The 14280-nt window shown below is 38.8% G+C and overlaps 1 protein-coding gene across 3 annotated transcripts in view; it reads left to right on the forward strand.

The window, feature by feature from the left end:
• Positions 1–1754: 1754 nt before the first annotated feature.
• Positions 1755–14280, forward strand: part of Slc4a4 (solute carrier family 4 member 4) — a 335968-nt gene continuing 323442 nt past the window's right edge. For all 3 annotated transcript variants that reach the window (XM_071614333.1, XM_027950854.2, XM_071614332.1), the window contains exon 1: positions 1755–2409. The gene's annotated coding sequence lies outside the window, so the exon portion shown is untranslated. The remainder of the gene's footprint in view (positions 2410–14280) is intronic.

The following is a 14280-nucleotide window of genomic DNA, read 5'->3' on the forward strand; positions in this document are numbered from 1 at the left end:
CCAGTTTGTTTGAAGACATTTTGACAGATTTTGCAGCAGAATGCATGGAAAATGTGTTTCTTGGACTTTTCCTTTCTCAAACAGTCACCAAAGCTTACTATTCATGGCTGGTTCAGGATTATAATGAGAAATTGCCAGCTATGTTGAAATACATAATCCACAGTGTGAAAAACTTCTTAATAGCAGTGGCAAATTCTTAATACAAAAGTGATTTCTTTTTGCCTGTGAACTTACTTTGGGGTTGCTGATTCTTACTGTGTCCAGGAAATGACAGTTAATTTTAACAGTAGTCTGGAAAGAAAAGAAAATGACTTAAGGGAAAGTTTTAAAGCTCAATTTTGTTTTATCTTGCGTTTTGAATTTCCCATGTCACTGCAGTGGGAAATGTAGAATGTGTGAACATACATGTGATCCAGATGTGACAACAGCTCAACATATGACATAAGTGCATTTTAATTTCAGACATCAGGCAGCTTAGTGTTTCCTAGTATTTTTGAAGCATTGATTAGGGATTTTAAACATATAGGTTTTTGAAAACTAAGAACTCTATATCTGCTTCCACAGCCCTTTTGAGGCATCATGGATCTCTTCCAGTTTGATATATTGAAAAAAAAACTCTTCCTTAAATTTATTTCTCTTCTATCCCAAATATTTCCCTCTGCGCATCTTACTATCTATAGCTTTGTATTGAAGAAAGTTTTGGAACCTGGAGCAGCCAGTCAGTATGGAAAATTATTTTTCTTGGGCTTTATGTGTTTTGGTGGCTACAATTGAAAGTGCGATTTGATCAGTGACTTCCAAACATATATAATGTGCATTAATAGAAAATTCATATGCACTTGAATCATACATTGTGGCTAAAATCCATTAAGTGGCTACTTTGTAGTTTTCAGAACATTAGATTGTGTCTGTGTTGCCAGTCTGTTCATCTCTTTTGAAATACCTTTTATTTATTTATTTTTATGTGGTGCTGAGGATCGAATCCAGTGCCTCACACGTGCTAGGCAAGTGCTCTACCACGGAGCCACAACCCAAGCCCAACCGTCATATCTTAATGGCTTACTTAACTGATCATAATGGTGCTGGGTCACTGATATGATATTATTATTATTTGCCTGGCAAAGGGCACTTAAATCTCATTAATTGGACTTAAGAACAGAGTAAATAGTCATGATCATTTTGAAATTTCAAGAACCCCCCTTGGATGACTAAGAGTGTTAGGAATTCTAACTCCAGAAGAAGACAGAAGCAATTAGTGACATAAACGAAGGTCAAGCCTGAGAACCGCGATGTGCCCAGACATCCTTTGCTGAAGATTTAATGTTGCCTATACTGGGTGCTGGCAGTACTCTACCTTCCAATACACTTCAAGTTTTATAAAGTAGCTTCAAGAATGATCTGGGGCTGGGAAATGCTTGCAACTTCAGGCTCTCCCCAGCAGGGAACTCTTTGGAGTAGGGCTCAAAAGTACGACGGACCTAGCAGCCCGCTAAGGTCGCGGGAGAAGGAACCGCGGGAGGCGAGGGCGGCGGGTCGCGACCTCAGTGCTCGGTCCTTTGCAGGCGGGTGCGGCGCGCAGAGCCGGAGCCCCCAGCGGAGGCGGCGCGGCTCGAGGCCCCTCCCAGCCGCCGCAGATGCCCAGGCGGCTGACGCCGAGCGGCGGCTGGGAGAGGTGGGGGCCAGGCGGGCGGGAGCGAGCGAGGGCAGGGCAGGGGGCCGGCCGAGGCCACTCGCGGCTTTAAATATGGATCGCGGGCTCGCGCTTGCGGCACAGTCGCTGCCGCCTTCCCCGATTCCCGGTTTGTTGCCGAGGGGCGCCCGGACTGGGCACCTCTGCTGCAGTGTTAGCTACTGGCAGTTACATCGGAGATCCCCATAAATATGCAGGAGCTGCAGGAGGCAAAGTAGAGTAGACGCCCGCGCCCTTACACCCTCACTCGCCACGCACCACGCGGGCCGTGTAGACATTCCCCCCCCCCCCCCCGCGCCACCTTCTCCCGCTTCCTCCCGGGAGGTTCAGGTTCTAAGGGAGCTTGCTTCGAAGACCCTCCCGCTTCAGCGCCCTCGCCCCGCTCTGTCGCGCTCACCTCTCTCTGCCCCAGAGCGCGCACCCACCCGGGCGGCAAAGTTGTGACTACTTGGGAGCGGGTGACTCGCGTCCCGATCGCTCCGTGCCTCGCACCGACAACTTCCCCCGGCTCTGCGCCGCTGCGCGCCGGGCCCACGCCTCCCAGGACCCCGCGGGCCCCCAGCCTCCAACCCCGGCGGCGCGCCGGGCAGCGCTTTGGTGGCGGCAGCGGCCGTGGTGGCAGCGAAAGCGGCGGCGGCGGCGGCGGCGGCGGCGGCGGCCGCTGCAGCCACACACTCCGCCGCCAAACTGGAGGAGCGACGGAAGCCGGATCCCAGGAGGTAAGTACCCGGCCGGAGCAACCGCGGGTGGGTCGGCCAAGTCCCCAGCCTCACCACGGTGGCAATCAGGGGTCTGAGGGCCGGTCCTGGAGGGCGCTCAGGCGGCCTCGGCGCGCTGGGGGGGAGGAGTGAGAGGTCAGTTGCGGGCCGGGCATCCCCTGGGTTGGGCTCCCGAGACGTGTGCAGGCTGCTTCCGCGGAAAAGTACTTTTCCCCCCGCTTCTTAGCGTTTACAGGAAGAGTTGTGGTGGTCTTTTTCCCTCCCACCGCCTAGCCCCCTCCGCATAACTGGATGTTGTTACTAGGATTGTGGGGCCAGTATGCGCGGCAGGCTGGCTCGGACGCAGTGACACGTGTGTTCCCGTGAGCCTGGGTGGTCGCAGTGCGGCCAGGCACCTGCCTGAGGGGGGCGAGGGGGACACATACCCAGACACATCAGAGGGGGAAGCCTGGGGAACTCAGTGCCACCGAGGCCGCGGCCCCCACTTCACTGACCACTCCTGTACCGGTACCGAGCATTCACATCTCTGGCACGCTGAAGACTGTGGGGGTGAGTCAGGCAGATTCTCTGCAAGTGGCACATACACATTTATTTGCAATGGACTTGGAAGGAGGAGGCAGAGGTTAAACTGGCATTTCTCTTGGCCAGCGACAGCAGAGCTCTTCCTCAGGTACTGGGCAGCATGTGCATCTTGGCAAAGATAGGTGATTTCTTTCTTCTTTTAAGTGCATTTCACTCAGCCTTTGGCAGTCTATTAGTAATAGTCACTAAAGGAAGGCAGGAATTGGGAACTACATCAGCAATCTGCAGCAAGCACTACAAAGGAAAAAGTTCTTAAAAGAACAAAAGAAAAACCCTGAACTTATGAAAGATGTAGAAGAAAGCAGTTATACTTCTATACCAACATTGTAGAGCATTTATCAGTTCTTTGTAAAACTTTTTTCTACCCTTTATTCCTTCTCAGGGCCCTACCTTAGCACAATTGCCTGCAGCAAACTTTCTAGTCTGGACTGAAGCTCAGTAAGCGCTTTGAATTACCCTCCCACTTCTCCCGTTTTCACATCTGTGCTGGAGAAAGTTGCTCCTAATTAGAAGTCATGGACACTGGACTGTATTAAACACACTTTGTCTCAACTCTGGAACTGCTTTTTCCTAAGAAGCACTGCATTGTACTGTACTTCCTCCACCCTCCTTTTTGTATCTGAGACTTACAGTTGGAATAGTACCTGAATTAAAGTGTATTTTGCCTATTAGGGTTTATTTTCATTCTGACTTTGAATAGAGTCTTCCATGCAGGGCAGTATTTACAGGCTTTTTTTTTTTTTTTTTTGGCCAATGTAATGTCTTTTGAAACTGTTTGTAAGAATTCCTCTTTGCATCTATCCTATTAACATTTAAATAATTTCATGGTCATTTTGTAGTTAGATTGAGGGTACTAGTATAACTTCATTCAAAGGAAGTGTGTCTTTATTTTTCTATAGCTTTCATTACTGAGAAAAAACTTTTACTTTCATTTTAAAGTTAAAAGTAGTGATAGGATTCTGGTCTCTGTGTTAATTCTTGCAACTGAATTGTTTTAACTTTAGAGTATCTAGGTAAAATGACATAAAACTTTTGCATGTATAGATAGAGATGGGAAAATAGTACTTTTATGAACTGTTGATTGAGTTGTAGGGCATTTATAGGGGTAGAGGTGGGAAGGATAAGATGGAATATTTTGATAGTTCTAGGTATGTTTGAGAAAACTTCTAAAGAAACCCTTAACAATTTGTGGTTGAGTGCTTCTAAAAATGAGTTGGTTTTTTTTTTATTTTTCCAAATGAGGTGTAATTTGCTGTTTTGGGGATATATATATATATATATATATATATATATATATATATATAATTTTAGCCAATCCGATTGTACTCTTTATTTTCTAGTGATTTTTTTTAAGTTCCTTTGTCACCATAAAATAACTTTAAATGTTAGTGTCATTATTTTTTTGGATTTACAAAAATATCTTGTGAAAGGCAATTGTATTTAGAGGAAAAAATGGGATAGACATCAGGTAACCTTTGGGACAACATTCAGCATGCCTTGGTAGTAATCTCATTTTTTACTGAGCTCTGGCAAGTACAATTTTGAGGTTCTGATAGCAAGCAAGATAGTCTGGCCATAGCTTACATCTTAAAGGAAAACAGCACTTAAGGAAAGGAAATACACACGTTAGCTGGTGAATCATCGAGATAATCAGGTTTCTCTGCCTGCCTCTGAGGGCGCTGCAGTCCAAGAGGACTACTACTGTTAGGGGAGAGGAGTCCTAAGAGAATTCACCACAACTGAAATGTGATGAGGCTCATCATCATCTTGTTACTTGAAGTTTCTTTGTGTTCATTTTATACAATAGGAATAAACTCTAAAACAGGAGTTGATAGGTAATAAGATTGGGATTGGGAAGAATTGACTGAGAAGAGGAAAATCTGATGATGATCAAACTTTCTAAGCAGTTTTTTTTTTTTTTTTTGATGGCTAAATGGAAGGAAGCAGTACAAAGGAAGCTAGAAGCAGAACACAGACCTCAGTTTATGCTGTTTCCTAGGATGACTTATAATTTATGAAATTTATAGGGAATTATTTAGCAAAATGGGTAGTTATGGAACATCCAAGAAGTTAGTGAGACTACAAAAGTAGACCTTACTACTTTTGCATTCGTGGGAATGTTTTTTGTAGGGGAAGAGGAGAATAATTTTTTTCATAAAAGTTCTGGTCTAAGCTGAATTACAAATACATATTGCCTTTCTTCCAGTATTTAAACACTTGATATGATATGTCACCAATTGGAAAATATGCTACTGTCCTAACATGAAGGTATTTCATATCCTTAGTAATGATTGCCTTTAGTTATTTTTACAGTAGTAGAGATGGATTCCCTTTTGCTCATTTGTTCTGTCTAATGTGCATTTACACATACACTCACACAGACACAAATTAGTACAGGTGGCCAGTTTTATTTTAGCTCAAGGCATACTTGCTATTGTCATGATGATTTTGAGGCAATGAATTTTGTGCATTTCTCTAGTCTCAGTGCAATGGCATTTCAAACAGGCATCAGAGAGATGATGAAGGTATAAATGGTGATGGTTTTTTTGTTTAATCTGCTGTGGCAAATAAGAGAGAAAACTTTTTTCTGGTCTTCTTCATTATGTTTATAATTTTACTCCTTAATATATTGTCTTACTTACCTCGAACTAAGTTATGTATTCAAAAAGGTGTGGTAGAAATAGTAATGATGAAACCATGCTCATCTGGAGTTGTTTGCATGAACCAAAATCTTGTTCTTCTTTCTTGACAATGGACTAGATGCAAGGGATTATTATGTTTAGTAGGAAGATGAGGAAATTAAGGCACAGAGAACTTTGTTTGCTTTTCTTGAAATTAAGAGAAAATTATTGGTGGATATAAAAAAGGACGTGTTATATTTTGACTAGTGATACATAATTATTGAATGAGTGTCATGAAATGGACAAATGTCCATTTAGTCACAGCAGAAAACACTCGAGAAACTAAAAGTTTATCATGCTGTAAAGTGATGGTCTCCATTCCCCTCTGTTCATTCCACTCAGCAGCAGCGCCCACTTGCCTTGACTTTATTTCAGATTCTGGAATGAGGGTGTTTTGCTAGTTAGTAAATATTTTTCAGTTTGTGTATACCAATATTAGCTCCAATCTTGAGAACTAATAGTTTTTTTTCATGTAGAATTCACACAAGAAACAGTTATATGAAATTAGGATATTAAAGGAAATAAATAACCACCAACTTATATTTTGGGTTTTTTCTCCTTTGTGGATAATTGTGTTGAAAAAGGATTTTCTCAATTAACTTGAATTTCTATCTTAGAAATCTTAAAAAAAACTCTACATAAATATTATACTTTTGGGTTTTTTTAAAAAATAAAAATTATTAAAAATGCAAACTAAGAAGGGGATGTACTATGTTTAAAACTGTTGTGTTCTGTAAGTGACACAACTAGAAAAGCTGCTCATAATGTCTTCAATTGTTAATTTCTTTACTTTTTTTAAACAATATTTTTTAGTTATAGATGGACACAATACTTTTATTTTGTTTATTTAGTTTTTTTTATGTGGTGCTAGGGACAGAACCCAGTGCCTTAATCATGATAGGCACATGCTGTACGACTGAGCCACAACCCCAGCCAGTTTCTTTATGTTTTTGTTAATGTACTCACTGAATAATCTTCTCTATACTATTTGCAAATAAGTACACTTGAGGGACCTGGGCTTCTGGGTTGGTTAATTCTAGCTTCAGCCTGGAGATTTAGCAGTCACTGATAGGATCTCGTACAACATTTATTTAACATATTCTTCAGTAAAAAATCTCCAAGCAGGCAAAATAGAGGACAAAAAAGGGACATACATTAAAGAGGACTCACTTCACTCTTAGGAGATTTCTCAGAGTCTGCTTAATCTTAACACACATAAATTCTAATAGGATAGATAATAAGGTCTCTGCTCTCATAGTAAACAGTCATTGCAAAGTGGAAGACAGAAATGGGCTGATTTGGTAGATAGTTGGAGAACATTGAAAGACCCATAGGACAGCTTGGTAGAAAGGGAAGAGTTAGACAAAGTACTGGAAACAGAAGTAAAGAATTAAAGTGGGGTGGTCAAGGACTATTTAGGTGTAGAACTGATAGCACTACTTTACTGTATTCTCTTCTCCCTTCCTTTCTCCTTTCTATTCTTCCTCCCTCCCTCCTTCCTATTTATTGATTTTTTATTTTTGGGGTGCTGGGGATTGAACCCAGGGCCTCATACATGCTAGGCAAGCCCTTTACCACTGAGCCACATCCCTAGCCCTAGTTTAAGTTTTTTTATTGAAATACATTCAGAAAATTGCAAATGTCATTAAGTCATCAGTAAACAGCTCAGTGATATACGTGAGTGAATATATCAATATAACCGGCACCAAGACCATGATGTTAAGCCATTGCCAGCATCAGAAGCCTCCTCTCCACTTCCCCTGCAAGTCATTAGTTCCCCCAAGGTAACTTCAGACTTCTGAAACTATCGATTACTTTTATCTGTTACTGAACTTTCTATCAGTGAATCACATTGTATAAACTCTTGTATCCATCTTCTTTTGGTAAACATTATGTGTGTGAGACTCATCCTGGTTTTCTGTGAAGCAATGGTTTGAAGCAACCAGGAGGAGTCTCACAAAATTTATTCTTATTGCTCTATCTTGTTTCACCTTATGAGAATTCCACAATGTATTTATCCATTTCATTCTTGATGGACCTGTAGGTTGTTTCCAGATTTGGGCTGTTAGAAATTATGCTGCTGTGAACATTCTTGTGTGTCTCTTAGTAAACATGTGAGAAGTTCAGTTGTGTGTGCTGTGCGTTGAACTGCTGCGTCAGTTTTAGTAGATGGCATCTTTATTCAAAGTTGGTACAAATTCACACTCCTATCAGCATTGTATAAGAGTTTTGTCTGTCTCCTTAACAAACACTTGGTATTTTCTTTTTAATTTTAGCTATACTGGTATATGTATAGTTGTATCACATTCTTTTTTTCCTCTTTTATTGGTGCATCATAATGATACCTAACAGTGGGGTTCATTGTGCCATATTTGTGCATGTACTTGACATAATTGGACCAGCCTTCTTCCCTGGTACCTTCCCTTTCCTCTGCTTCTTCCTCCTCCTGATCTACTTGTTCTATCTACTCTGCTGATGCTGATTTTAACTTGCATTTTCATGTTACCATTTCAAATGTTTATTGGTTATACTCTTTGTGTAAGTCATTCAGGTTTTTTGCTCATAAAGTTTTTGTCCAATATTTTATCCCAAGTAAGGAAGGTTTTAATACCCAAGGAGTTAATTTCTCTTGTTTATTTAGAAAACTCAGCTAACAGGCAAACTCATTCACCATTGCTTCCATCTAATAAGTGAGTAAAGAGATTAGAAACATTTGAACTTGTAACTGTCATAGTCTAGATCTATGAAACCCTGTCCTTTAAAAGTCGAAAATCTACAAAAAAGCTTTAACATAACTCAAAAAACAAACAACAACAACAACAACAAAACCCAGACAACACGTCCTTGTGCTTAACACAAAAGTAGAGCATCTTGTAATGTTGTATGCACAATGACTGATGGAGATTTGCATTTGGAGGGTATGTGCGTTGAAGATCCAGCTCTTTTATTTTACTAGTTGATTTAAAAAAAATCATCTGTATTTGTATTTTTCATTATTAAAATATTGGTAAAATCTAATTCACAAAGGAGTTACAAGGGACCAGTGGTGATCCTTATGAAACCTTGTTTATAACTGTAAACAGCTATACATATGGTAGTTATTATTATTGTTGGATTCTGCACCATTCTTTTTTTCTTGGGTTGAATTGTGCCACCACTGAGAACAGTTCCTGGCATACTAGTAAATGTTCGTTGGCTGAATGAATGAACAGCTCATTTAAGCATCTTTCTTAAAAGCTCTTAGTCGGAGTGACTCAAACTGTGTTTTCCATTTTTCCCTCCTCTAGGACTTGTACTTTTTTATTGCTAAAATTGAGTAGGGAACAGGGCTTATCAAACATTAGATTGAGAAATTGAGTCTAATAGCCAGCAGTTTGAGATCACCCATTTCGCTATATAGTTCATATTAAATCTGTGCCCCCAAGTAACACACGCCAGACCTGGAGAACCCTTGAAAATGATTACACTGCTCTTCACTCCATGGGTGATCCCCCAAAGCCTACATGCTGAATATTTTTAGCTTCTATAATTAGAATGCTGGCCAACAAATTTCCAGAGTTAAAATGTTGTGGTGGGTTCTTCGGTGCTGATACCTTGGAAACCATGTTTCATCTAGAATTGAACTTTTAAGGATGAATAATAGCTGAAAACTGAAGCTCCAATAGAGCCTTTCCAGTTTAGGATGCGTAAGGCATTTCTCAGATATGTTGATTATAATATGAAAATAAATGGGCAGCATACTCCGTTACAAACATTTGTTCCAGTCAACCATTTTTAACCCTTTGAAAGGTCTGTTTCTCAGCTATTGGCTTGACTCTGTGATGCTGTTTTTCTTTATCTGAAAAATGATTAAATGGCATATTAATTTTATTTAAAAAATTAAATAGAATTAAAATTTATATTATTTTTCTTTTGGAGATTTACATGGTGCTTTTTAAAACAATAACAACTATTCTTGCAAAACCAGACTTGTGGTAAAAGGAACTTGGATTTTTATGTGGAAATCTAATTAGATTTTCTTACCCAAAGACTGATATCTTTTTTTTTTTTGTATTTGAGCTGTTTATGTATTTATTTACTTATAGAGCTGGTGGTTAATTTTCTCTCATCATTTGAGTACAACTATTTTGTGGTATCCAGGGACGGAACATGTTCCTTCAGGATAACATGTCAGACAACATGGTAGAAGGTCATTTACGTTTTAGGTAGTGTACCTCTTGTGGGCTTGACCCAAATGTAGCGGAAAATGGAATCATCTGGTATAGCAGACAGGCTTTGTTTTCTGTTACAGACATAATGCTATGGAAAATTGAAATAAATACAAAGGGCAATTATGGTGAGTCTTGTTAGACTACTATTTTAAAAATAGTGACTTTCAGAAAAACCTCATCTTTTGTTCTGGGTGATTACATTCCTTCAAGAAGTTAAACTGGGTCATTTAAAAACAAATGCACCCAGGCATGTCTGGATATTGCTTTATTTAAGGCTAGAAACGAGGCTTCTCATTTTGGTGTCCATTCAGCCCATAAGACTTAAAAAAAATGGTATTATGGATTTAGGGAAAGATAATTGTTGAAAGAGTAGGATCATATCAATTATAGTATCTGAACTGATATCAAAAAGGAACAGGATTAGCTCTTTCATTTCTTGTGCTCTTCAGCATGGAAATCTATTGTTTATAAGGCCTTTTGGAATATAACTAGTGTACTTAAATCAGGATTTTTCACCCTCCATCCCAGATGAACTGAGAATGAAGTCCTGAAACTGTTACTTGGTGAAGCATGCAAGGACTCAGGGAGGCTATCAGTTGGATTGAAAGTTTAATGGAACCTTGAGTGTTGATGCCTACACCTCTGAGACCCTTCCGTCATGTGTGGCATGACTGCAGCTGCAGCAGGACATCGCAGCTGAACTGCTCTGCAAATTCCTTCATTCCTTTGACCTCTGGAGACTGTGTCCTTAGGAATGTGAGATGAGCATTCATGATGTTAGCAGAGAATAGGGCCTCATGGTAGGGAGTTTGCTAAAGTACTGATTACAATCGCCTTTAGAAAATTGCTGAGCATTAACAGATTAAGCAGAAACACACAGCTCACACGTTTGCACTTTTACAAGTTGAGCTTCTTTGCCAGGGAAAGGAGAGAAGGCGGATAGGAAATGTCTCAAACGATTTAGATAAATGAGATCAGATAATTTCCCTTGAAAAATGCATTGAGAAATGAAACAAAAGCATTCGTCCAAAAACATCAGAAGAAAATATAGTTCAAGCACTGAAATGTTTTTGCTGCCAAAACTTTAGGCAGTGAATTCCATACTGTAATTGATCACTTTAGTGCTTACTGCTTTGCACTGCCCTATAACTATTTCACGTGTTCATGTTGGTCTCCTGTACTGTGTGGGTCCTCAATCTTCTTGAGCTTCTCTTTTGTGGTCTTCACAGTGGCCAGCATATTCTATAGCACAAAATACTTAATGGAATGATATGTAGTCACTTTAAAAATCATGACAGACCAAACAGAGATGCCCATTTATCTCACCCAACTTTATCTTAACTCAACTTCTTCTGGCTGTGATCCCCTGGTGTGGTAGCTGTGGATCATTGCTCTCAGGACTTTCAAACATTTCTTGTGAAATTTGATGTAATGAAGTTTAGAATCCAATAACCTTTGGGAGGAACTTTGTTATTAGAGTTTGTGGTATGTTAGAGTTCCCTAGATAAATTAACCTATTTTGATATGACTGTATTTTACTTGTTCTCAAAATTGGACATAATTGTACTTAATTTATTTACTTAAGACTAAAAATGAGTTGGTAGCAGTTTTTTAAAGAAATCTATTTTTGAAATAGCTATAGATTCACAGGAAGTAGTAAAAATATAGTGTAGAATTTTTTTCATACCCTTTACCCAGCTTCCCCCAGTGGATAGCACTTTTAAGATTCCTAAAAGGCTTTACCTAAAAAGATTTATATACATTATATAATTATATAGATTTATATAGATTATATATTTTATGTTATCTCTGAAGAAATACTTGTACTTATTCATTACTCACTAAGTACATATATAAACATACTTACATAACCAGTGATTCATATATGTATGTATATGTACATATGTGTATGCATATTTATATATGTATATATATGAAACAATGATTTAAAGACTGCAGAATTAGACTTTCCTACTGTTTGTGTCATTTGAAAAGATGCTCATGTGGAAGGCAAAGAGGAGTCATTCACTTTGGTCATTTACCAAATTCACAAAGATGTGAATTTGGTGTTGCTTCATGCAAATTATTATCAACATTTTTTTTAGTTGCCAATGAATCTTTAATTAATTAATATGTGGTGCTGAGGATCAAACCCAGAGCCTCACATATGCCAGGCAAGTGCTCTACCACTGAGCCACAACTCTAGCCCCTTATTTTTTATATTGATCATATTGAACTAGGGGTTTTAAATCCAGATGTTGTTCCCATAAAGTCTTTGGAAGACATGCTGCAAATATTATTGAGTGAGGGAACTCTTTTATAGTACAGTTGTTAGTGCACAGTGATAATAATGGATTTTATATATAGTTGAGAGAATATTGTCGTATGATATATCTCTGTTAGGTGTATATTAATTTGCCTAACAAAATATATGTGAATATATGATATATTGAGATATTTTAGAATAGGTGTTTTATATATTACATATGTAATAATATTTTCAATGACATTTAAATGTTTCATTGATGTATATTACACTCAAACACATTCTTGAGTTCAATTATATTTCTTAATAGGGGTTTTTAAAGGCTATGAGTATGTTTGTCCAGGAGTTTGAACTTTAAGTTCAGGTTTGTCTAGGTGTTTGAACCTTGAAAGTTTGGGCCTGCATCTCAAGATAGACATAATTGGAAAGATCTTGAAAAGCACACTGCACATCATAAATATAGAGGAGATTTTTTTTTTTTTGTAGAATAATAGAGAGCTATGTGAATGCTTATGGTCTTGAACAAGGATGTCTGAAATCTGAAGGGAGATTCACTGAAGCCTACAATATCATGAACATTTCCTGCAGATCCAAGAATGTCAGAACAAGGAATACCACTTATAACTGAGAGAATTAGGTTTAGCATAAATAGAAAAGTTTAAGTTTACATAGTTGGTATTTATTTGAGCTGCTTTTCACCCCGAGAAGAGAAACTGGCTTCTTCAACAGATGGTCCAGAGTAAATCTTTAGGTGAATTACATATTTATACAATTTAAAAAAGAAGATGGACATATTTGATAAATAGACTTAATCTTTTGATTGCTGTTCTCTCTTTATCTGGGTCTTTTTATACAGGGTTATTCTCTTTTCACAGAGCATTGTTCAAGTCATTTATTGTTTGGTAGAAAATTTCCTGTCAATTGATATTGCTATCAGATGTCACTGAATATTGTTCTAGAAGATTGTGAGTCTGACCCCACATGACAGTTCCTGAAGAGGTTACTTGCTCCAGTAAGTCTTATCTCAGCTCTTGACCTTGACCAGCTCCACTAGTGAATATGCATCATTACCCTTGAGGTTATTAAATGAGCACTTAAACCACCTTGTAAAATTTCTCTGAATCAAGTCCACCTTGGTACTGATAAAGTGAGATCGGATATTATTTCTGGATTGAAACCAGTACTTTTGTTTCTGGGTTCATTTGAGATAATCCTGCTAATCTGAAATGTCTGGTTTCCCAGAAAAATGAAATGTTTTATTTGGTACAGGTTTAAAAATCATTGTGTTGTATAACTTTCTCCCATGTAATACTATGTTCACAAATTAAACAGAAGGCTTGGAGAGTCCAGTGCTATATATTCCCATTTGGCCTGCAGCTTTTGCTTCTGGGATGGATGGACTCAGCATATGAGCAATATAGTGTCTTTTATATAAAAACCAGAGTAGCAGGAAAAAGATTAGAGCATGTGGTCAGGCTTCAAACAGTTTGTTGCTTGAGTTAGAATCTGGAGGAATAACACCTTCATCTTGTGTACAAAGTGAAGGGTTCACTTCTAAGGTGGTTGTCTACGGATATGGGATCTAATGGAACCCTGATGGTTCAGGGTCAGTGAGGGATGATGTGAGTGCCTGCACTGGGGCTGTTGGTACCAGGAAGAATCTGTGGAATTAAAGAAGGGGAAATCATATTTTGAGGAGCCTGATTATGGGAAATTGTGAACTTGTCTGCTTAAATTGCAGGAGTGGTATGTTTATTTGCAATGAAGGATGAAGTATTTGCTTTAGTAGAATTTTCTGATTATTGAAACTTACCTAATTAAGTGTCCAAACTGAAATTCTCTTAAAACATTTTTTGATGTACATCATTTCAAAATGAATTGCACACACTCATCTCCTGTCTTAATGACATATTGGATGTAATTTTTTCTTTTGTTTATCTGTCTTGATCTTTATTACATATTCAGAGAGGATCTCAGGACTGAAGATGCATGGTGCTGTTGTCACTGTACATGTCCCATATTGTTATGCCTTAATCACTGTAAACACAGCAATGACACCCTCTTTACAACACAAACGATAAACAAAAGAGTGGATAAATGTATCCTGGGCAGGAATGTGGCATTTTAAGTG

The sequence above is a fragment of the Marmota flaviventris genome, chromosome 7, assembly GCF_047511675.1.
Source record: "Marmota flaviventris isolate mMarFla1 chromosome 7, mMarFla1.hap1, whole genome shotgun sequence".
Lineage (NCBI taxonomy): Eukaryota > Metazoa > Chordata > Mammalia > Rodentia > Sciuridae > Marmota > Marmota flaviventris.